Source organism: Balaenoptera physalus, assembly GCF_965194825.1.
Source record: "Balaenoptera physalus genome assembly, chromosome: 13".
Taxonomy (NCBI): Eukaryota; Metazoa; Chordata; class Mammalia; order Artiodactyla; family Balaenopteridae; genus Balaenoptera; species Balaenoptera physalus.
Window position 1 is genome coordinate 91,516,848 of NC_138892.1, and position 22,785 is coordinate 91,539,632.

General features: G+C 35.5%; 1 protein-coding gene across 1 annotated transcript in view; it reads right to left on the reverse strand.

The window, feature by feature from the left end:
• Positions 1-22,785, reverse strand: part of PDE3A (phosphodiesterase 3A) — a 310,755-nt gene that overhangs the window by 178,542 nt on the left and 109,428 nt on the right. The window lies entirely within an intron of this gene.

Genomic DNA, 22,785 nt, shown 5'->3' on the forward strand with positions numbered 1-22,785 from the left:
AGTGATGGAGAGATGGTGGTCAGGGACACTAGCTTAGGTTCTAAGGCAGGCTCTGTGACAGGCACAGCAAGTGACTTAGGCAAGTCACTTCATCTTTCTAAGCTCAGTTCTCATCTGTAAAATGGGAATAACAGTAGTTTGAAATAGGGAGGATTATTGGGAGGACTGATGAACACATGGATAAAAAGTCGCATAGATATTTGACAATGGTTATCACTCAGTAAGTGTTGCGTGTTATTAATGATGGTAAAGGGAATGATGGTATGAACAGAAAGAATATATGCAGGCTGTATGCATTTGTCACACTCACTGAAATGTACAATTAGGATCTGCACATCTTACTGCACATAAATCGTATCTCAGTAAAATGACGAAAGAAAAAAAGAACACACATAAAGGTAGGAAAACAGGGAGAGAGAAAAGATATAGACTACTTTGATTCTATTAAACTGAACAAGTCTAACTAGAATGATTTGTATGAAAATGTTTCTTTGCATTATTAATCTAGTTATACAAATACTAGCATTGACTCTTAAATCTGTTTTATATACACAAAACAATCAGTTTGTTAATCTCATTTTTCATCATTATAAATTTTGAAACAGACATAGGAACTATTTCAGGAATATTCCACAGTCAATTGGTAATTGCCTATCAAAGTCTCTATCTTTATTGCTTACCACCAACCATTTTGTAAGGGTCCGTTGAATGATATATTAGCAAAGATCACTAAGAATTAATAATCTCAAACAAGTGCATGGCAGCCAATGAGAAGCTACTGCACATCAAGCACAGTGCTGGCATTTGACATGCATTTTCTCATATAATCTTCCCAAAAACTCTACAGAAGTAGATTCTGCAAGCTACCAACAAATATGAAACTGTGGAACAGTTAGGCTAAGTAAAATGTCCCAGGTTTTCTGGTGTCAGAGCATGGATTAGAACCTATGTCCAACTCCACAGGCTGGGATTTTGATCACTACTTTCCACAGGGCCGGAAGTGCAAAAAACACACCATGTGCCAATTTTCTACCTATACATCTAACACAAGTGTGATCTTTGGTCCATCTCTTGCGCGTGTCAGCACAAGGGGGCAACCAGTTACTTTAGATTCCTGTTTTTTACTGCTGTTGCTTTTTTGTGTCTATATTTAAAAGGAAGAGAGGGAAAAGGGAATGGAGAGAGAAAGAGGGAGAGACAGAGACAGAGAGACAAGGAGAGACAGAGGAAAAGAAACATTGTTTTCCACCATGATATTCTATATCAGATATACAAATATACAAAGCTTAGTTCTATTGGTTCTAAGTCCAAAAGATAAAGAAAAATTATATATTATAGTGACCTGGAAGGCCAAGACATTCTAATAAGCAGAATTCTGATTAGTCAAACACGCCTTCATCCATGGTAAAGAGGGTTGCCCATCTATACCACAAATGACAAAGGATGGCATTGGGCTTTGAACTTCAGCAGGTTTATGAGTTTATCACTTCATCACTTCATTTATTCCTCCATTATGCATCCATCCACCTATTAAGCGTATCGAGTAGCCAGTGTCAGACATTCAGCTCCTGCTTCCCTCCTTCAGACAAGGCAGGCATGTGGACCAGCCCAGCAAAGCTGTCTTCATTAACTCAGAATCAGTCTCCACCTCTCACCACCGACTCCAGTCCAAAGGAAAGGGGTCAGAACCCTGGCACAGTATTTCTTAACCTCTGCCAGAGAAGTATGAATCAAATTCAAGGTATTCTTGTAGTCCAATGATCTAATGAGGCTAAAAATGATATAATTTATTTTAACATGCAGAATTTCTTCAATGCATTACAGAAATCCAACAGACTCAAATTTTCATCTTAATAGCAAAATGCCTGAAGAGTTATGCTCTCATCTTTGTTTTAATGATCAGTTAAATGTTGACCATTTGGTTTCTTAGCAAAGAAATCCAATTAAAAATTTAACAGGCACTCTCCTACACTGCAGGTGGGAGTATAAATTGGTACAACCTTCTTGGAAAGCAATTTGGCAATATGTATGGGAAGTTTTAAAGTATTCCTACCACTTGGCCTAGTAATTCCACTTCCAGGAATATTTGTAAAAAGATCTACAACTTGAGATTTTTTTAACAGTTTTAAAAATCTCATTATTATTTGTAATAGGGAAAATTAGGTAACACAAAATTAGGTAACACAAAATGTCTAATAAGAGAGTAAGTTATATCATAGCCATAGAGTAAATTGGCACATAACCATCAAAGATGTTTCTGAACACTTAATACCAGAAAAAAAATGCTTGTGAAATAGACTTAAGTTTAAAAGGAATACTCAAAATTAAACATACTGAATTGCTGCACCTATGTAAAATACACAAAATAATGAAGATACATAAAAACATTAACTGTTTATCTCAGAGTCATACGATTATAATGATTTTTTTCCTTTTCTTCTTTCCATTATCCTAACTTCCTAAACATTGAGCTTGAGGTTACAAAGAAATCCAAAATCTGAAAGCATTTCAAGTTTGGTTGCATGTTATGCTAGGTTCTAGGGATAAAGGTTCAAGCCTGAGCCCAGAGATATAGATTATCAGAGCATGTGTTAAAGACCACAGAAGAGCAGCAAAATGGGCAGGAAAGGCAGGGAGAAGACAGCAGAATCCCAAGCAGGCACGGAGTAAACACATTTTTGACAGGCCGAGTTAGGGCAAAAGATACCACATGGAAATTCATGAAACGGTCTCTTTTCTGCTGTCCATTTAAAAGAATTCTCAAATTGAGTGATTTTAGACAGAATGTATATTTAAATAAATAAATATTGCAGAATTTGTTTCTTTACTACAATCTCATGCGTGCTAAATCACTTAGGTGATGAAACTGAGTGGCACTGTATTGAGGACAGCTTGTCACCAGTGCCACCAAAACAGAGTTTTTCTGCAGTATTGTTTAAAATCTCATTTGTTCCAATTCTCTTCAGTTCATCCTTCATAAACACTAAGTGGACAGTATTTTTTTTCTCAGTCTAAATTCTCCACAATAGGACAAAATATTCTTAACTATTTCAATGCAGAATGATATGTAGTGCTATACACCTGAAGGAGAGAAGTAAATAAATGTCACTTTTTTTCATACTTGGTCAACTGAATTTTAGAAAATGTACTCCACAGTAAAGGGAAAGTTTATTTGTCATGTAAGGATAAAAAAGTTCTAGACCCAAACTATATATATATATGTATATATAGTCAGTCATAAGATAGACACAGTCATAAGATATATTATCACATTAAAAAGTTTACATACACAGCATGAGATTTCAGTCAATCACCCATAATTGTGCTTCTATGACCTCATTACAGTGAAATCAACTAGATCAAAAATTTGGCTGTGAATCTGTTTACATGATTATCAACATTTTCATAAAATACATGAAACTTGAGTGTACAGAGTATTATAGTATCAAGAAAATAATATTTAATAAGTTGTCCTTCAATAAAGTTAAAGGTCATGAAAAAAATCTATAAAGCTTTTCTTTCCCTATAAATTTGAATGGGGTGAGGACTGAGAAAAATAAAAGGCTTCAGCCACTTCCAGAGCAGCTGTACTAATGTCACTCATTTACATTCCTTCTCATCAGAGAGTAGCCTGAAGATGATTTAATCTAGATGGCTCAAGTGCACAAAACATACTTGCTTCTCTCAAATCCGAAATGAGCAGTTAAAAGATGAAATGTTCCTACAGCATTGTGCATAAGAGTGAAATAATGAAATTGTCCAAATATCCATCTAAACAGCAAACCTTAAACATATCATGGTACAGCCATACAGTGGAATACTCTGAAGCCAATAAAAAGTAGATAGAGTTCAGGATGTGAGACAGTGAGAGAGAGAGACAGAGAGAGAGAGAGAGAGAGAGAGAGTGTGTGTGTGTGTGTGTGTGTGTGTGTGTGTGTGTGTGTGTGTGTGGAGAGAAAGAAGTGGGTGTACATTTGTGTATATTCATGTATGTATATGTATGTATAATGTATATGTATTGTGTTTGTGTGTATATATATATATTTATATACATATACCGAGAGAGATGATCAAGATACATTGTTAAAGTAAAAATCACACATTTTTCTGAATTTCATGTAAAATTAATTCATAAAGTAATAATTAATTAATAAAGTTATTAAAGTAATAACTTAATAATACTTGCTGACCCATGTCTATCCAGGTGGCACTCACACACTTTGTACATAGTAACTCATTTAAGCCTCACAATAACCCTGTATTATTGGTTCTATTATTCTACCCATTAAACTGATGAGGAAACTGATGCACAGAGTAAACTGTCAGTACTGTTTCTTAAGTCATACAGCTAGTATTTTTGCTTGTAATTCTCCATTTGCCCCTCACCACATCTAACCTTCCTCCTCTGCCCTAAAGAGGCTGATTTCTATGCATGACAACACCGGGATTCCCGAGTCCACAGATTCTGTTTGGATTTAGCCGATGGGAGTGACCCTCAAAGGTGAGGGTAGGGCAAGGTGGTAGAAGTGGGGCCTTTATACCCATCCCCACTGCCCTCCCCTCCCCTGCTCACATCCAACAGGGGCTGTTTTCCTCTCCTCCTGACCATAGCTTCTGCTCAGTAACCCCTTTCTTACAGCTACCACTCTCATTGGGGTGGGAAGAGCATTCCCCTCTCGCTAACCCAGGTTGTCTCACCATTCCTTGGTGTTTCCCTTAATATCTCCATAACTTGTCCCTTCCTCAAAGTCTCCAGACCCTTTGATTTCCTGCCAGCACCCTGGCTCATACAGTAGCAGAGACAGGATTCAAATTCAGGCAGTGTGGTTCCAGAATCTGTGCTCCATCTCTACCCACTACTGCTTCCTCACTATGCCTTCTGTAGTATTAAAAGACTACACATTAAATTATCGATAGGAACTTCATCTGGGAAGCAGGATTACAAGAGAACATAAACTTCTATATTTTATAGTTCTACAACATTTAAATTTGATTTTATATTTTTCCAATAAAAATGCAATAAAGTGTTACATACTAACCATTAATGAAATTACAACAATGGGATTTGATACCATTTACCACTACTGACTTCTCCTTTAAAGAAATTTGGTATACTTGTACAGTAGCCCTTTTAGGACAGATACCCACTTTGTAGTTAAATTTTTTTTTTACGATTTTGACTACAGTGTTTTTTTAATAAAGTATGGAAAATAATTCTCTAGCATAGAAATCTAGACAATGTGCTATATATTGATACTCTTGGGTTGCAAAAAAATCGGTGAATAGGAAAGTAGTACCTTGCTATTTCTCCTATTGATAATGTGCCAAAGAGACACTGGATACTGGCTCTTCTAAGATGAGAACCAAAGGAGAGAAACATTTAATATTATACTTTTAACATTATACTCCAGAATTTAATAATGATGGAACCTTATAGCTTCCTGTGGGGCATTATTAATGTACAATAGAGTTTACCTCAGATTTCATCACATCTGCATGATCAGACTATATAAGCAATATTTTATAGGGAACTGGAGACTAAGTCACATTCCAAGCTCATTCTGCAAGCACTGCTCTGCTTAGACACAATGCAAAGGAGCCTTCTATTTCCCTCTTCCATGCTGCAAATACAACACTCTCACACCACTTCTTCAACACTCATGGAGAGTTTCCCACAGTGCAGAGGGCTTTAGGGAGAAAATGGAATTCAATTACTAACAATTTTGCCCCATAGCTAGATTCTTCGGAATGCTTCCTTTCTGAACATTCAAGGATAACTGCTGTAATTTTGTGATAAGTTAAAAAATTCAATCTTCACTTTTAAATCATAATTAATAACAGATATATCTTCCTGACGTCTACGGAGCTCAAGCAATGCTTTATATGAGCACCTAACATCAAATTAACTAATTCTATTCAATGGAAGACATCATAAAAGACCAATATTTCTCCTTCAATTCTTCCAATCTTTCAGTCCCTCTCAATGTGAAATGTGAAATCCGTCAATTGCACTTGTGATATTTCCTAAAAGCCAAATCTAGCTTACCAGAAAAAATGCAAACCCAGAATTCCCCCACATCTAGGTACAGAAAGCCTCCAGATGTCACTCAAGTCCAACTCTCCTACCAGGAATTTACTTATGAATGACTGCCAGCAGGGAATATACCAGAGCCCCAAATCCTTTAGTCTCTGTCACGTCAAGACCTCAAACATGTGGGAAAAATCCAGGTCATTCATTATTAGAGAGTAAATGTTGGCCATGTCTCCAAGCCATAGACGCTATCCTGCCATAAGACGCATCTGTCATCAACATCTAAATCAGTGAACATTACTTTCAGACTTGTTTTTACTAGAATAAAAGCTATGTAGGTTATAGGTGAGGCAAGACTTAGAATTAAAACGATAAATCTTAAGTAGATGCTGTATCTTGCGATCAAATACAACTGTACATAAAATAGTTCAGTTAAACATTAACATATTTAGGCATGAATTACTTCCCTTCCTCTACAGAGACTGGTGGAAAGCTACACATTAACTTTCCATTCTTTGAATTATATGGAATATATCAACATATAAGTTAAAACAAATGGTTAGTCTCGCTTATTTTCATGGCAACCGTAGTTTACTTATACCCAAAACAACATTTTTGAATTAAAATGGTAATAAGGCCCTGGCACAAGGATGGCCATCATTCTTCATGCCCACCTCAAGGTTTGCTCATATTGCTAGGAGCTGACTGCCAAGCTTGCTAGCTATGTTACTCTGACTATAGATTACAGCCAGATGAAATCTTCAGTAGGAGTTTCCTATTAATAATTTAGTATTAATTGCTAGAAAAGACAAAAATGAATGCATTTTTCTCTTCTCTTGCCCATGCAATAAAATGAAAATGAAATACACAAGTCATTAATGAAGGAAAAAAATGACCAAGAGAAATAATTGTTAATAAAAATCTATACTTGAAAGGAAACAGAAAATAAGTTCATTTTTAATTGAACTACAGTTGATTTATAAGGTTGTGCTAATTTCTGCTGTACAGCAAAGTGACTCAGTTATACACATATATACATTCTTTTTATATATTCTTTTCCATTTATCTCAGAAGACTGGATATAGTTCACTGCACTATAGAGTAGGACCTTGTGGCTTATCTATTCTAAATGTAATAGTTTGCATCTACTAACCCCAAACTCCCAGTTCATCCCTCTCCCTCTTCTAAATGAGTTCTCCCTCCTAAAAATGAGTTCATTTTTAGATAGCCATATTCAAATTCAGATTGTATAAGTGAATTTGGAACACTATATTTGTAGGAAATCCCCAAAGAATTTATTAGCTCCTGAAGAATCATTAGTTAAAAAATAGCTACTAAAATATAAAATATCTCCTTGACCCTGGATATTTCAGACAAAATAACGTGATTAAACACTGAGAATGACATTGCTTGCATTCAATGCTAAAGAAGCTAATTGTCTTAAAAGCTTGTTCCTTTAAAAGAGATATTTGCCTCATGGGAATAACAACAAAGACGAATTTTTGAAAAGGTGAGTAAAGATTAGGCTACTTTGGCAAAGCTCTGTAACTGCAGTGCAATAGAAGCTTTAAAGGTAAATGTTAAGAATTCTTATTCGCAGACAACGAACAACACTCTTGCATATATGGCTCAGATGCTGTGGCTGGTTTCATCAACTGAAGCAAGAAAAACTCAAAACTTCAGAATCAGGATTGGACTGATCAGGTTGGCTGTGTGTTTGGGGAGTGGGGGAAAAGTGCATAAAAGAACATAAGGGTGACTGGGAGACAGGACAGTGAAGGGGTGTGATACTGCCCGTCCCAGAGTAAAGAAAGGGAGGGAAAGGTAGGACTGTCTTTCTTTTACTTTTGTTTCCTTCTTTTTGTGTTAGTCTGTGCATTACATAATGCTCATTGGTAACTATGTGGACAGTCGTGATGTCGCGGGGGGTGGGGGGGGGGAAGAAATACACATGGTTGATTTTCAATTAGTTTTAGGTGGAAAAAATGTAAAAACAATAATTCCAGTTGGTGATCTGGATAGCTCTGGCTTTCACTGTCTTTGAGCCACCTTACAACTCCTAAGTAACAGAAAATGATAGCAACGCAAATTACTGTCCAAACACTGATCCTAGTAGAAATGCATGCTCTGCCCATTGGAATGCAGTTGATTCTTGCCCTACAGATACTGATCAGTTTTGCATTTTTAAAAAATTGATTCCATCATTCTTTATCTGACTATAAATGTGGGATACTTTGACTTCTCCTCTGAATCAGCTCTCATATCTTATCTGTTCCCTCATTAATCAGTTAAGTGAAATATTTGGCATGTATTCATTTTATATTTGTGTTAGTCATGATTTACTTTTTAAAAAAAAATTATCCTTTAGCTCTACACATAGGCATGTGTGCTCACATTCATAGACATGTACACCAGTAAGATTTAAGAGTATCTACATTATGGGTGAATTGCAAGTACTTTTCCCAGTATACCTTTCTGCACTTTCCAAAATTTGTTTAAAAAGCATGGATTACTTCAATAATTAGAAAAAATATTGTTAAAACCCCCCCCCAAAAACCTAAAGTAATCCTCTGACAGTTTCTACACTTAGAGCTAGCTCTCAAACAAACGTATGTTTTTAATATCTGTGATTAGGTGACCCACTCAAAAGCAGCCAGGTTCTAAAACACTGAACCGATCATTTTCATTTTTAAAAACATGAGATACATATGTACCAGGAACTAAGAATTGCTAATAGCAGTGACTGAGTATCACTATTTCAATATAAATGTCAAGGCACTGTATTTTTAAAGGCCTGTCAGAAATAGGCTACAATAAGAATTTAGACTGTGGTATTTAAAAGAGAACAACTATACCTTGGATTTTATTTGGATAAACAATGAAATACCAATAGAAGCAGAAGCAGCAGTATTCAGGCATTAGTGGGATAAAGTCCTTAATCTAGGTGTTCAGGACACAGTCCCCTCAGTTATTTCAAAGTACTCATCGAAATTTCTTAGATTATTTACTTTTTGCGAACCTAGAAAAAAGGAATCTTTGCACTCCATAGCCTGCCATATTATAAAAGAAAACAAATGTACTGAAATTAGTATAGTAATAACACTTAAAGGTAGAGTTAATAAGGAAGTGTACAAAGGAAAATAAATATCACAGGTTCTGAGGACACTGATTCCATAGCAAAGGTAGATAGGTAAATGCTTATAGTTTATTAATTTTCATAAAATACCAATATCAGCACAGAGATGACAGAAAATCGGTAACTTCATTTTGTATCATTATGAAACTTCAACCCATTTTCCCACTAAATAAATCAATATACTCGAATGGACTTTTTGTCTTATTCTGAGCACTCAGAATAAAAATAGAATGCATTCTGAAAACTAATTAAAAATTAATCACAAAGGAGCAAAGCGGTGGTTCAAGTGCTGTTAAGGGTTGTGTCCCTCCTGCAGCCTGTCACAAAAATACGACATTGAAGTCCTAACCCCAGTGCCTGTGAACGGGGCCTTCTTTGGAAATAGGGTCTTTGCAGATGATCTAGTCAAGATGCGATCGTTAGGGTGGGCCCTCATCCAATATGACTGCATCCTTATAAACAGAAAAAAATTGGACTCAGGGAAAGACACACACAGAGTGAAGACAATGTGAAGACACAGGGAGAACACTGCCTTCAAGCCAAGGAACACCTAAGACCATCAAAACCTAGGAGGCAGACACAGAACAGACCCTGCCCTCTCTGAAGGGACCAACCCTGCCGACACTTCGATCTCAAAATTCTGTCCTCCAAAACTGTGAGACAATATATTTCTGTTGTTTAAGCCATTCAGTCTGTGGTGCTTTGTTACAACAGCCCCAGGAAACGAATACAAGAATTGACACTTCATTGTCTAATTTCACCTGCTACTTATGATCTCAATAGAATGCGCTGAATCTTTGCTATTGCTTAGGCACATTAATAATGATTGACCAAGAAATTTTCTGAAGACTCATTCCTTCTTCCCAAATCACCCTCCATCAACAAACACACACACACACACACACACACACACACACACACACACAGAGACCAGGAAAAAAGAGCAAAAATAAAGAAATCTTTGAAAGAACAGTACTTTTTTAAACACAACTTACAACTCACTGGTCATTGTAACATCAATTATTATTATTAATGATGTTCCATTAACACCAGTTGTTTCTCATTTTATTGCCATACTTTTAAATATTAAGAACATTTCAAAATTTATGTTTTAGCTTAGACATCATAAAAAATACAATTGGGACAGTGGAATAAAGAACAAAAGGTTAAAGACAAGGCAGAGAGTTAAAAGTAAATCAAAAGTTTTCTGAAATGTTTATTAAACTTAATGGAGCTCATTAATAGATACCAATATTAAACTGAGAAAGAACGAGCACACTGAGTTCTATAGAGAAACCCCTTTCTCGCAGAGATCAAAGGTAAGCTAAAAATCACATTTTCCCTTACCCCCAAAGACTGGAAACTATAAATAAAAGTGTCATTGATTTGGGAGAATATATAGAGCTATATCTACCTCAGTTTCCTATGAATGGCTTACTGTTTAATAAGCAAAAATTAAAATGTTAAGTAAAATATCATTTAAAAATAAGAACAGACTTTGCTACTGAGTTATATACTACACAACTACCATTAAGCATAAAATAACTTCTGAGAAGTGGAAAGCTTCAAGGTAATCACAGTAACTAGTTCCTTGTTAGTTTTAAATCTGGTTAACAACTAGGTAACTAAAAGGGACTAGGATTTGGAATGGGGAAATACAAATTCACATCCATTATAGAATTCTGTCTGCATTACCTACTAAATAAAGAAATTAAGAAATCCCTAGGTAACATTTAACAAGACTCTAATACACAGAAGAAGATCTTTGAAAATACTTCATAAGGAAGGCATAACTTTAACAAAAAAACCCCTCATAGCTAAACCATGAGTCAAGTGGGTATGTGAACAGTAAAGAAACAGATAGTCTAGGAGGTTTTATTCAGCAAACCTAAACATTCAGCGCTCTCTAGACAAGACTTACATGAAAGATTAAGAGTGTTACATACTTTTTAAATCAAGGTTTAAGAAATCAAGATTATTCTATACATCTGCACTCGTAGTTCTATTTGGAGGATGAAAGGCTATGAGAAATAAAAGATGTTGAAACTGAGATAAATTTTACATACTATAACATTAATGCTTACCTTTCCCCCAATTTTTTTTTTCAGTTTAAAAGAGACTGAATTTTAAGGCATGCAAAAGGATGAGTTCTCCATAGCAACTAAGTCAGAAAGTAGATTTTTAAATGTTATAGGAGAAACAGAGTAATATAGGGAGATACAAGAGGACGACATATATTTTTACATTTTAATTTAATCAAACACATCAAGATACAAGTATCTCTATGTACTGAAAAGTCAAAGTTCTAATTCAAGCAATAAATATATGATGCTGGTTAATTCTCAAGCAGATAATATTTAAAAATTAATGGGTATCATTTTTTTCTCATTTTCAGGTCATTTTTCAGAATCTGCTCTAGCTTACAGTGTTTTAGGAGTTCTGAGATAAAGACTGATATCCGGGCATCAAACCTCTATATCAATGTGATATGAAAAGGATGGCTAAGAAAAGTAGTGCCAGAAACATAGGAAGTACCGCTTTCACGTTTTAAAAAAGTCAGCCAGAAACTTTTATTTGCCTAATTCCTACTTCATATCATACTTTGCACTTTCTAGGAAAAAGAAATCAAGCCTTTGCCTTCCACAGAAACATTGCTTTTGAAAGACTGGAAGCAACCAACTAAAAATTAAGCAATTGTTGCCAATTAAATCTGTAGTACAGCTGCACCCATTTAAAAAGAGCAGCTGTTGAAGAAATAAAAGTACATTCTCTGCATCAAACTACAAAACATTTAAAAAAAAAGATAGTGGCATTTGATTAAATGGATATTTATTAGAGACAGCTCCATATGGCTTTTACATAGATTCTTCTACGTAAACACCAGCTTCTCCTTTTACATTGGAAGTTGAGAACTGCTTACCTCTGAAACAGACTTACTTAGCTCCAATTTTGTCCTTTGAGAAACAATTATTTTATTTTAATGTGTATTGTCTCCAGGCCAGCTTGAGTATGTATAACTGGGCTCTAATATTTTCCATTTTTCAACTCTGTGTGCCAGAATCTGCTTCTCTTCATCTAAAACTCAGTTTTCTCATCCTCAACTTGTACTTGATTTTTTTCTTTCCCACATTCTCCAAAACAAAGCATTATCTGCTCATTTCGGGAAATACACACCTATAGGAATAGAGGGAATTTCTCTATGCCATGTCTGTCTTGCCAGTTATTTTGGAACGAAAATATTTGTGTTTCTGTATGGGTTAGAAATATTCTTCTATATCAGGTTTTTTAGAGCACAGGAAAAAGAACACATGTGCAATGCATGATTTTTGTCATTAAAATAACAAAATATTTTTCAGTTTCCAGCTAAGTGATCAATTATGTAGTCATAAGAGTCAGAGCAACAAGGAGAAGTAATGTAGTGCTTTCCACACTTGCCAGAAAAGAAGTCCTTTTGGGAGCTTGTTAAAAATATATATTTACCAGGTCACTTCCCTGGAGTTTCTGAATCAATCGTTTAAGCCAAGAATTTGGGTAGAGTTTGGGGGATTTGAGAAGAGATGCTGTGTGCAATAAATGGGATTCATCTTAATATAATGTTTTAAAATGATACAAATAAAGATTAAAATACTTCATGTATCTATTTTTTCAAGCTGTTTCATTGTGTTACTTTATATGTAACTTGCAAAGACTGGTCCCAGGGTTAGATTTGGTCAGGCTTAGATTTAATATGGCAAAAGTCTTCTTATCCAGGTGACCAGGACTGGTAATTGGTTAACAAAGAAAATTCAGCCATGCAGTTGAGTCATGTAGAGCAGAAAATCATTTAACCAAACTCAATGTACATATAATAAATATTCGGTTTTAACTTGAAATATTCATTATTCATACATTCATTCACCAATCTTTTATAAAGGACAAGACTCTACAAGATATAGGTTTCCTATTTGGTATCGCATGTCACCTTTAAAAAGAAGAGAACCTAAACATCTGTAATGCAACAAGGTTATTTGATCTTTACAGCTCCCCAAATATTTCACAATTACATCACCTACACCTAATTTAACATGTATGTTATATCCACTTGGCCTCCATCAAGTCTTTCAAAGAAACCATTTAACCAAGTTTTCATAAAAACAGCAACAATATTTTTTCTGCTTATACTTCAATAGTTAATATAATTTTAATTAAATTATGTAATTACAGTAGTAAGTATAAGTGGGAACAAACACAATTGCTGGAGCAGTAAGTTTAAGTTTGGGAACAAACACAGTTGATGGGCATCAGTTTTTATTTTCAACAGAGACTGGAGAGCACTGGCTAGTGCTAGTTAGGCTAGCTAGTTAGGCTAGCTAGTTAGGCTAGTTAGGTAAGCCGGTCAGGGGGAAGGTCAGTGAAGAGAATTTCTCCTATGGTTTCATTTAGTAACTCGAATTGTATTCTGTCTTCACTGACAGTGCTAGTTTTGCTTGGTTAGCTTCTTCCCCCAGAATTTATCTTTGTAAGAAGATGGTGGGAAATGTCATTCACAAATAGTCCTCTCTTTACTGTTCTCCTATGGTTTTTAAGCTGAATGGAATAGCTTCTGGGCAAATCATTGCTTTAAAAAAAAAAAGGAAGTTATGCAATCCAAAGTGAATATTAGAGGAAAACATCTTTCCATGAGACAAAAATGGTCAATAGACCAAGTTACAGAAATTAATTCCTAATAGACCTGCAATTAATCAAGGCATTTCTTTAATAAACTGTTAAATTTGCAAATGCTTTATTTCTTTGAGAAATAACACTTTTAGAAGACATACTTGATTGTATTAAATTATACAATGCCTAGTACAAACAGCAGCTCATTTATAAGCAGAATACTTTTCAATCCTGGATGCTCTGGTATGTGACTGATAAAGAAGTTAAGGAAATAATTATAAAAGACTTGAAGTCAGAGGGCCCCTGTTACATAGCTAACGAATATCATTCAATCAAGGAGATGTTCTATTACTTTGACTTGGCATTCTACCCTGTGGTTTTCTACAACTAACTGTGTCATTTTATAGCAGTGACACTAATTGTCAAATCCATCTTATTGTTTGGCCACTGACACATCTCCAAGAAGACCCAAACTGCACGTTCTCTTCAAAGATAGTAGTGGATTTGGCCCCACAGCTATTAAAATAAATGAGGCCAGAAAGCAAGAGCAAGCACTTCATGGACAGATGAACTCATCTCTATTGCCAGCCCTGTTGCCAAAAGTAAAACTTTCCTCAGATACTTGCTTTTGTCAACATTAATGAAAAGGACTCAGAAAATGATGATGAAATCTTGAGAAACCAAGCCCTTTAATCATCCAGGGACTTCAGGTTTAGAGAGTCTACCTTCTTGATTTTGCACTCTTGTAAACTCCCAACCTCTTTGCTGCACTAACACTAGTCAACTTAAAATCATTTGAAGACTTATTATACAAGATCCAACTATTAACACGGAAAAAGGTTTCAAGTAATGGCGAAAATCTTCTAAGCAGTCCCAGCTGCAGACATCACTGATCCAAGTGTCCTCAGTGTAATTTGAATCACTTTCCAACCACAGTTTTTGCCATGCTGGCCCCAGGAAAGCATTTTATACATGTGCTCATGTTTGATCATATCAAAAGACCAAGATTTGGATAATATGATGAGGAACCAAAATATTTTTCTGCAATAAGACTCCTTTTCCTTAACTTCTTTTTAACTCCCAACCCAGGGTAATTTTTCAATTCTGGCTCTCAACACCAGAGACATGAGCTGTGTCATGGTATATCTCAGGAGAACAAACTGAGGAATTTAAGTAGAAAGATATATGAACTGTGGCACTGATCAAGAAGGAGAATGGTGGCAGTATGATCACATTATATCCATGAAAAGAGAGGAGTCCATCAGTATCCCTCGCAATGAACCTTTTAGAGCACACTGCATTCGATACACTTCTCATAAAGGAAAAATGTGTTTACAATGTTTTTCAACTTCTATTAACTGTGTCAGCTATCTTAAGAGAATGACTAAAAACTTTTTAAGAGGGAAGAATACTTGGAAGAGAAACCATACCTCAACGGTTTTTCCTAAGAAGTATGGCAGCATCACCTGAAAAGTCATAGGTCAACCTCAGCTAATGCCATTTGTACAACAAAAGTACAGGTAAGAAACTTGGCCGTAAGAAACTGACAGTGTTAGTAAATGTCGAAAATTCACCAGTAAACATTCTTAAATGAGTGTAATTACTTTCAGCTCTTTTCTTAAGATAATGAGGAAAAATGCATGAGAAACTCAGAAGGATGACTTTTCAACTAACCAAAAACCTAGGCAAAAATGCATATGCCAAAATTTTGACCTGGAAATGATTTGAGATTCATAAAAAGAGAAACTTTTTACACTAGTATTAATAATATTGAAATACAGCCCCATAAAATATTGGCATTTCCCTGGTGTTTATAAGGATATTGTAATATATAATTATTCCATTAAATTTTGTTCTGATTACCAAGAAGAAGAAATGTCATTCAAATTATATTTCAAAATAGGTAGTATATTTAGATTAAAAGTATTCTTTCCTGTAAATTTTTACAGTTACAATAAACACTTATGTAATACATTTACAGGCAATTTTTAATTTTGTGGACTACATCCAATATTTACTGAGCTCTTGACTGTCAAGCACTGTGATACGTACTAAAAATACAAAAAAAAAGCAAGAAAGAAAGAAAGGGAAGGAAAAGGAAGGGAAGGGAGGGGAGGAAGGAAGGAAGGAAGGAAGAAGGGAAGGGAGGAAAAAGTCATCAGGGGCTCACAGGAGGCAGTATGTGTAGTGGGTAGAGTTATGGGCTCTAGACCCAATATTTATTAATTACGTGACATAACTGAAGTGTTTCCAGAAGCTTGATCTGATGGAGGTGTATAAAATGCAAATAGCTACCTAGGGTGTTTAGGTCTGATTATAACTATCACTATATCTTCTTAGTTATCTTCTTCGGAATCATTGCTCCTTCCAACTTAGCAGGCTGCCTCTAAACATAGCTCCCCTGTTTATTCACACAGACCAAGCTGTCAAAAGCAATAAACCATCCTTATTCCTAAGAGCACTTTAAAATAAAAATTTACATGAGGCATAATTCCTAAAGGTAATTATCCCTCTCTCACAATTATCATTATGGACATTGCAACTGTTGACAGACTGTTTTGGAAGAATATGAGTCATCTGCAGAACCTTAAAGGCTTACACATTTTATTTATTTGTTTTTAATTAATTATTTGAGAAACGAGCACTTGAGAGATTTCAAGAAGCCAACTTTGTGGCTTCTGGTGGAAGATTAGATCTGGAAAGAACTGCTTACTCTGGTGACAAAGGAGAAAGGCAAGCTGTTGGAGAGATGAACCATGAGAAGCCTTTTCAAGCTCCATTTTTGGTTGTTATAAAGGAAGGGCGGGGGTAGGGGGGGGACTAAGAAGTTTCTCAGAAAGGATTTGATTGCTGTTTAATGGTCTCCTTCCCAAGGCTAACATACTCAATGACAGAGGAAAGGAAATCTTTCTAGGTTTCGTCCCCTTAGACTTAAGAGTGTTTCTTTAAATCAAAAATATTTTAATTACTTTAAAATATACAAAATAAATAAATAAATAAACTATACAACTCTTTCACTCGCTTTAAAACTCCCTAGCGTACTGGACTTCCCTGGTGGTGCAGTGGTTAAGAATCCGCCTGCCAGTGCAGGGACAGGGGTTCAATCCCTGGTCCGGGAAGATCCCACATGCCACGGAGCAACTAAGCCCGCACACCACAACTACTGAGCCCGCACACCTAGAGCCCGTGCTCCACAACAAGAGAAGCAACCACAATGAGAAGCTCGTGCACCGCAACGAAGAGTAGCCCCTGCTCGCCGCAGCTAGAGACAGCCCGTGCGCAGCAACGAAGACCCAATGCAGCCAAATAAATAATAAATACATAAATTTAAAAAAACAAAAACAAAAACTCCCTAGCATATTGAATTACATATGGAATGATACATAAATCTGCACAGGATTGTAAATCATGTGTGTATAAGCTATAAGGTGGGGCAGACTTGAAAATGAAGGAATATGCATTCTCTAAATATGCAACAAAAACACATGCTCATTTATTCTTGGCAAAATATTAAAAAGTGAGGTTCCTGGATTACTCAATCGTATATGGCATCTCTTCAGGTAGGATTCAGTGACATAACTCTACGTGGCACCTTAATTCAAAACATGTTCAAAGACATTAGCTCAATAACCATAATTATATATTAATGTGTTAAGAATTAGCCATCCTCCGCCCCCAACCCCTGGCAAAAAAAAAAGGCTTCAAGCTGTGTTAGAAGCCTCTTTGCTAGAATTCAATGAATGGAAGCTTACATCTGAAATGAATTCCCTCAGTGGAAATGACATTGTTTCCCCTCGTCTTGAACCTCAGAGTCAAGTAAAGGAAATGCTAGTACCAAAATTTAATGACCTTAAAATAAAAAGCATTTTTTCCCAATTTAATATAAGCAGTGTTTCTCTTAGGAATATTTACAGCTAAAAAACGAATATTAATGTTTTAATAATAATTTAACTCATCAATCCTAACAACAGGTTTTGAACAGCTTTTAGAAACAGGTGTAACTACTGTGTGTGTGTGTGTGTGTCTGTGTATAATCAAGAGGGAAAAATTAAGATAGAAATGAGCATAATTCTGAACAATGAAGTTTATACTAGAAATAATCCCTTTAAGATATAACTGTCAGATTTCAACACTAATAGTAGAAACTAGCTTTTCTTAAAACAACAAGGTCCTACTGTATAGCACATGGAACTATATTCAATATCCGGTAATAAACCATAATGGAAAAGAATATGTATATATGTATAAACAAATCACTTCGCTGTACACCAGAAATTAACACAACATTGAATATCAACTATACTCCAATAAAAAAAAGAAACTAGTTTTTAAATATTTAATATCAAATACTTTGGTATCAGTCAATAAACAACAGGAAAAAATAGGATGCACAAATTAACTGAGAGTGGTATTATTTCTATCTACTGCAAGATGAAGGAGGAGCTTGTAGAAACCCTTTTCTAAGTGTCATATCCACAACTGGAAATAAATAGATGTTCTCCTTGGGTAATTTTGAAAGTATGATATCTATTTTAAGTATATTTTTAAACTAACAGGGGAAATACCTCAATTTTTTTTTTCATTATCAAGATGCTGGTTTAGAAAAAAGAAACACAAGTAAAGGCCAACACATGTGGATGTACTAAATTCCAGCCTTGCTCTATACCATGGACAAGTGATTAACCTCTATAAACCTCCATTTTCTTATGAAGAATGTGAAGGTAATAAAACAAATTTATAGAGTTGTTGTAAGGATCAGATCAAATAGTATCCATAAAGTTCTTTGCATGGTAAGAAAGCTATTATTAATTCAATAAAACTGTTCTTTTCTGGTCAAATCTCAACCACTCGTATTTTTGGCACCTTTTTCTCCCCACGAGTACTTTAGCCAGCCAAGCACCTCTAGACTGGTTGTTTAAAACATAACTAGTTGTAAATACATACTGAATTCTACTTAATAATATGCATGCTGATAGATTTCAGGGAACTGTACCCATATCTGCAACTTACTTTGAAATGCATCCAAAAATGCAGATGCATTAGTGTACTGATAGAGAGAGACGGATGGGTATGTGATTAAGCAAACATTATAAAATGTTAATGGCAGAATCTAGCTGATATGTACACAGGCGTTCAACATAAAGTTCTTACAGCTTTTCAGTATGTTAGACATTTTCCATACACAAAGTTGGGGGGAAAAATAATTACCCATCACATCTCACTGAAACCTTTGAATCTTGAGAAATTCCAAGGTTCCATTCCACATAAAGGAATGGTGGGGAGTAATTTACTGCCTTCTTCTTTCAAGTCATAAATAATACTTAGAAGTTGTTATTAATATATTTAGAATTTTACACAAAACACAGGAAGCCTGAGTTGTCTGGCTGATGTATGAACCATATGCATGAAATCAATGATTATTTTCCTTTTTCTCATGATGTAAAATATCATGTCAGCTGGTCATGAGATTTCCTCTATCTTAAACTGACACTGTTGAAGAACATACAAATACTTGATGGCACTAGAGAGCATGTGTTGCAGAAAAGTGAGTCTTTGCATTTTCTAAATTAACTTTTAGGAACCAGGTTACGGGTCTGTAACTCTCAAAATCATGTCTCCACTGCCTTCTGCCCCACTTCCCTCCCTCTAAGCCCAGATCAGCAGGTGGACACCATCACTTGTTTTATGTTTAAAAGAGAGTCACTTTGCTGTACAGCAGAGATTGGTACAACACTGTAAATAAACTACACTTCAATAAAAAAAAAAAAAGATAAAACAAAGAGAAGATTCTAGCAGAAACTCAGGGTTCCTTTTTTTCACCTTCTGTGTATCTAGCTAGATGTTGGATTATTTCTTTTGACTTGTGGCCTTAATGGTTCGCCTATCAGCTAGAAGTGCTGTTCTTTATGACTTGGTAAAAATAAATTACGTGTTTAACAAAGAGTGTGTTATTTCTGATCAGAAATTGGAAGGCTGGAATCCCTCACTTGCAAACTGCATGATAATTATCATGACAATTAGGGGTATAAATCTGCTGGCACATAGTATATTTTTGCTGTGGTATTTTTAAAATTATGGAAAAGAGATATTTATGGTGAGATATTTAACTCATGCTTTTCTTGTGGCAGCTCCAAATTTCCCAGGCAATCCCTAATCAGATGTATAGTACTTTTTTTGCTCCAAAAATGTATCCAATGGAGTTTGAAATTCTTGCAAATGTCAGGAAGATATTTTTCCTTTTTTGTACACTACTGATGAGGAAGTGCTAAGTGTTTCCTGGAGAAAGGAATATTCTCAAAATGTAACTCAGCAGAGAGGCTATGGATGGAATGAAGGGTTGAAGGGCTGACCCACCTGCACTAAACTCCTGGACAGTAGTACTAGGAGACACGGCAATTTCTCCATGTTCTGTTTGTTTGTTTGTTTGTTTACCTCATAGCCAACAATGACCCTGTTACACCAAAGAAAGGAATGCTCAGCTGCCACGCCACTGCTAATGGCAGAAAAGAATACAGGACATTCAGCAATTATATTCTTAATAAATTTCAATGTATAATTTAATAAGTACTGACATTTTCAGCTCACAGATTCAAAACAATTTGATGGAATTTGCCAGGGGTCATAATCTTGTTGACATACCTTTTTGCTCTTTGGGGAAGAACTTTTCATCCAAACCCCAAGGCAGTGGTTTGAATCCCGGTGGACGCAAGCATATGTTCAAGAGACTCATAGTCTATCCTTCCTGGATAATTTAGATAATCATATGAAATGAATTCCCCTTCATGTCAACTTTATTCTCCTGCATTAGGTTCACAAGATATATGATGCCACAAGATGGAACAGGATAGGCAATGATCAAAACAGACTAGTGATATGAAACTTGCCTTTAAGTTCCCATCTTTAGGGCAGGAATATCATTGAATTACTCATTATACTTAGTCAAGTTTCTTTGAATGCCTCTTGAAATTTTAATTTTTTTTACCCAAGCCCCGACAAACACAGGTAGGATCAAAAATAATTTCTACTAAGTAACTGACATGCTTTCATCTAATAAACAATTATGAATTACTAATTGATTGGGTCTTGTTTTTCACAGTTGCTACTAAGAAGTTTAGAGCAAATTTAGGCTACCCACAGAAACTAAGTAGGCTCTAGATAATTTTTAAGTTCTTGTTCTTGTTACAAATCTCACTTCTGGCTCCATTTTTATGCCTGTTCTTTTGTTTTACTTTAGCGCATACTTTTAATTTATATACTTCCTTGTTTTATTTTATATGTTCATATAAACAATGAAATGGTTGTAAATTTTTTTTAAAGAAACTTTTTTTAATTAATTTATTTTATTTTTGGCTGCGTTGGGTCTTCGATGCTGCACGCTGGCTTCCTCTAATTGCGGCAAGCAGGGGCTACTCTTCGTTGCCGTGCCCAGGCTTCTCATTGCGGTGGCTTCTCTTGTTGTGGAGCACGAGCTCTAGGCGCATGGGCTTCAGTAGTTGTGGCATGCGGGCTCAGTAGTTGTGGCTCATGGGCTCTAGAGCGCAGGCTCAGCAGTTGTGGTGCACAGGCTTAGTTGCTCTGAGCCATGTGGGATTTTCCCGGACCAGGGCTCGAACCCATGTCCCCTGCACTGGCAGGCGGATTCTTAACCACTGTGCCACCAAGAAAGTCCAGTTGTAAATGTTTTAACAATGGATTCTCCAGAAGGAAGGTGTGTGTGTGTGTGTGTGTGTGTGTGTGTGTGTGTGTGTGTGTGTGTGTGTGTGTGTGTGTAGTATAACACTGATATAAGGATGTATAGCACATATTTTATAAGTAATAATATGTATACCACACTTTTTATTGTAGATTTCATATAGTCACTTGATTCTCAGAGAATAGTTTTGTTAATTTTTTCCTAACCTCTGTATCCTTAGCCACCTACGGTTGCATTTGTCCTTTTCTTTTTAAATTTAATTTTTTATTAGCGTGCATCTTCCCTAGTTCAATACTGTAAGATACAGCCATGTTCATTCTCTTTCAGTACTGTATGGTACTTACTTAGCTCACTGTTGGAAACTCTGAGGCAGATCTTCAAAAATTATAATGAATAAGTAAAAGACTGAATCCAGGATTTATATAGTTATAGATACACATATACACATATATATGCTGGATTAAAAATAGATGGCATTTAAAAATTTTTTTACTTCTCCCATGCCCCATCCCCTGCCTCTGATAATCACCAGTCTGTTCTCTGTATGTTTGAATGTTTTGGTTTTTGTGTTTTTTTTTAAGATTCTGTATATAAGAGAGATTATGTAGTATTTGTCTTTCTCTGAGTTCTTTCACTTAGTATAATGCCCTGAAGGTCCATCCAGGTTGTCATAAATGGTAAGATTTCTTTCCTTTTCATGGCTGAGTAATATTCCACTGTGTATATATATGCCACAATCTTCTTTATCTATTCATCCATAGATGGACACTTAGGTTGCACCTATATCTTGGCTATTGCAAATAATGCTGAAATGAACATAGGGGTGCCAATATCTCTTCAAGAAAGTGATTTTGTTTCCTTAAGATATATACCCAGAAGTAGAATTGCTGAATTACATAGTTCTGTTTTTAATTTTTTGAGGAAACTCCCTACTGTTTTCTGTTGTGTCTGTACTGATTTATATTCCCACTAATAGTGCACAGAGTTTCCCTTTTCTCTACATCCTCACCAACACTTATTATTTCCTATCTTTTCTGAGAGTAGTCATTCTAACAGGTGTGAGGTGATATCTCATTGTGGTTTTGATTTGTATTTCCCTGGTGATTAATGATGTTGAGAATCTTTTCATGTACCTGTGGGCCATCTGTATGTCTTTGAAAAAAATGTCTATTCAGATCTGCCCATTTTTTAATCAGAAGTTTTTTGTCTATTGAATTGTATGAGTTTTTTATATATTTTGGATATTAGCCCTTTATCAGATATATGATTTGCCAATATTTTCTCTCA